General features: G+C 29.5%; 1 non-coding gene across 1 annotated transcript; it reads left to right on the top strand.

The window, feature by feature from the left end:
* The first annotated feature begins 2,001 nt into the window (after positions 1 to 2,001).
* On the top strand, positions 2,002 to 2,089 carry TRNAS-GCU (transfer RNA serine (anticodon GCU)). Its single transcript has one exon. It is a non-coding gene; the product is annotated as a tRNA-Ser (tRNA).
* The last annotated feature ends 1,749 nt before the right edge of the window (positions 2,090 to 3,838 follow it).

Here is a 3,838-nt window from a genome sequence, read left to right on the forward strand (position 1 = left end):
AAACTAGAGTTACAATTAATATTAAAACTAATTTATAAATTACTATTAATAAATAAGCGTCTCTTATTCAAATCATTCAAAATCTTTCCTTTCTTGACATGATATAGAAAATTTAAAACTAAAAAAAAATATATGAAAAAAAATTGCGTCCAATAGGATTTGAACCTATACCAAAGGTTTAGAAGACCTATGTCCTATCCATTAGACAATGGACGCTTTTGATTCCAATTTTTTTTTTTCGTATTTTCACCTCTCTTGTTCGTAAAAAAAATGTGTGAGAATTCCGGAAATTGCATATTGAATTCAATGATGCATTACATTAACTAATACATTAGTTAAAATTTAGTTAAAATTAAGTAAATTGAAAATTTTTATTTGAGTAATTCCATTATTAATTAATTTCTATTTATAATATATATAAATTATAAGATAAGAATATTATAAGATAAGATAAGCGGATAGCGGGAATCGAACCCGCATCGTTAGCTTGGAAGGCTAGGGGTTATAGTCGACGTTGATTCATCATTTTGAACTGAACGTCTCTAATTCAAAACCGAACGTGAAACTTTGGTTTCATTCGGCTCCTTTATGGAAGATGGATAAATTCCTAAATTTATAAGATGTAAACAAAAAAAAATACCATCCATAACATCTATGTCAGCCTTTCCGTCTGAATGCATTCAAAAGGACCCGCTTTATAGATGATCCCTATACAAGAGGAGATTATAACAATCTTTCCAGTTATTTATTTCGTTCCCTATTTCTATTTAATATAATCCTTAGGAAAAGTATTTTGTTTCCGCCGAGCTAAAAAAACGATGTCGACGTCTCTAGTAAACCAAAGACATTGTTTAATAGCTATTTTGTTTTGCTTCAATCTCCCTTATACAAAGAAAAAATTGAAGATTTAGTTACGATTAGAAAAAATTCCACCTTTATCCATGGATCCCTTATTCCTTCAATTGGAAGTATTGATCCAATTCAATAAAATTATGTTTCGTAATTTCATGATCCAATTTTTTCAATTTAGAACATATTTTTGGATACAAATCACGAGAATTTTTATTTTTCCTCGAATCTTTCATCGAGAGGTAAAGGATTAAATCCTTTTAAGAAATAAAGTTTTTGATCGGAATATTAATCAACCCGAAGGATCCCTTAACTATTAAGGGATTAATAGAACGAATCGCACTTTTACCACTAAACTATATCCGCTACAATGCAATTATTGTATATAAATGGACCTTTTGTCGAAGACGAAAATAAGTCGTATTAATAAGTAATAAAAAGATCGGATCAGAAAATAATCATGAAAATTTGAGCGTTGACGTATTTTCATCAGGGCCACTAATGAGATTAGGAAAAGAGGACTCGTTTTAATTAACTAATTAACAAGTTTTTTATTCTAGTAAAGTACTAAAAAATAATAATAAGAAATCGAACCTTGATTCTATATCATCTTTTTCTGTATCATAGGAATTGAAATAATAAATCTTCTTAGGATTCTTGTTGTTTCTATTTTTTTTTTTTTCAAAAACATTTTCAAATCAAATAAATAATTTGATCTACGATTTATTGGAACAAAAAAAGCCCGGCTAGGTACTGACCAGGCCAGGCCGTGGAACTAAAAATAAAAAGAAAAGGGCTTTTCGGATGAAATAAACTAAAAAAGGTACTTTCTTTTTATTTATAAATATTTTTATGAATCTTTAATATATTGGTATTATTTATATATTAGGATTGAAGATATCTCTTCTTTTGAGCCCTTATCTAATGAAATCTAATTTATCTAAATGGAATTCCTAATAAAAAAAAGTTTTTATCGATTTGATAGATATCCATCGATATATCTAGATAATTATCTATATCAATATAATGAAATTATATATCTATAAAGGGGTAGATAAAGATAATAAAGAGAGATAAAGAAGGGCTTTTTTCAAGCCTTTATTTTCTATTTTTTATACAATGTATCATAGTAATTATCCTTTTTCAATTTGGGGAGAGATGGCTGAGTGGACTAAAGCGTCGGATTGCTAATCCGTTGTACGATTTTTTTGTACCGAGGGTTCGAATCCCTCTCTTTCCGTTTCTGTCAATTACTTGGTATTTTTTTATAGTTGAGGAAAGATGTGGAATAGATAAAATGTTAAGAACATTTCAAAATCAAGCAAGGAAAAAAAATCTGATTTTGTTATTCTTCACGCCCCGGATTACGTCCCGGGTCATTAGATAGGAATCCGAAAATGAAGAGAGAAACAAAGAATATTACTACTGTATAAACAAATAGTTTGAGAGTAAGCATTACACAATCTCCAAGATCATTTTTTTTTTAAGAGAATAGATTCTCTATTTTAATCTGGTTTGACACCAAGAAATGCAGTGAAGTTATTTCTATAAATAGGAAAAAATTTTAAGAGTTGAGTCCTTGATTACTCAAAATTGGATTTCATACCCACAATTCTATATTGTGGGGGACTCGAAGAGGGTCGTTCAAAGGAAAAAAGTAAGAATAAGAAAATGAGAGTGATCCAGATTTATCATAGCTATAGAATAATTTCAATATTGGATTCAACTTAAAGCTTCAGACTGTATGTACAACTTATCTGATCTTATAACTAGTTAGAATCTTTTTTTTTTTTTTTCTAGTAAATCATGAATTTGTCTCGGACAGTATTAAAAATATTATCGAAAGCTTACAGCAGCTTGCCAAACAAAAGCTAATAGAAAAAAGAATAGAGGTATTACTGGCATAACATCTACTATTGGATTCAAAAAAGCGTAGGCCTCGGGCAATTTGGCGACGAAAAAACTACTTGAATAAAGGAAAGAATTAAGACAGATACCGATGAAACTTAAGATATTAAGCATAACAATTTTTTTTTCTTTGTTCTTGAAGATAATTGTATTTCTTTTGATTTGATTGAGTTATTAATCCCCTATTATTGCTATGATATAAGGGATAAGGGAAAAATTAATAACATAAAGTAGGTCAAAAAACCTTTCTTTGATTTGAACTCAGCCAATCAAAAATCCTTCAATTCTCAAATAAAACGAGAATAGAAGAAATCCTACTTTCATACAATATCTTAATGGAATTATATGTAATGATCAATAAATTGAGTTTAATTGGATCTATAAACGTATCAAAATCTGAGCAACAATCTAATTTATTCTATAAATATTTGTACTGGAATTGACGACTAAGCACTACCAATATTAGTGTTTATTAGTGTTGAATATAAATGGGGCGTGGCCAAGTGGTAAGGCAACGGGTTTTGGTCCCGCTATTCGGAGGTTCGAATCCTTCCGTCCCAGAGTATGCGTATTATTATTATATATAATAATAGTATATTATAAGATATATGGAAAAATATTCGATATCAGACTATAGATTGCCGTTTTAAACAACCTTATGCTTAAGAGTCTAAATATAGATCGAATGTGATTGTTCTTTATTATTTTCTTATAATGATGCATTTCAGAAATGCGAAAGCCTCTATTATTCTCTATCTCTTAAATGGTTTGTGAAACCCGAGTATTTTTTTTCTGTGGATTTCTGAATTATAAACACGAAGGTCTTGTGTTTTTGGCACTAATGGAATTGAATTAATGGTCTTAAGAAACTTAAGACCTATTTAGGGTTTAGGGTACTAAATTTTAGAGTCAAATAAAAAAAAATAGGTAGGAACAATCGTTTACTCTAGATCTGTTTGACTTTCGCCTTATACAAGATAGTCTAGCACCTCCGAAACTAGTCCAGTCCCCCGTAGGATCCTTTTTTTATTTATGATGCATCTACTCGATCTAATTGGGGGTAGATAGGAGTTAATCCATA

This window comes from Cucumis melo, unplaced genomic scaffold (genome assembly GCF_025177605.1).
Source record: "Cucumis melo cultivar AY unplaced genomic scaffold, USDA_Cmelo_AY_1.0 utg001104l, whole genome shotgun sequence".
NCBI lineage: Eukaryota > Viridiplantae > Streptophyta > Magnoliopsida > Cucurbitales > Cucurbitaceae > Cucumis > Cucumis melo.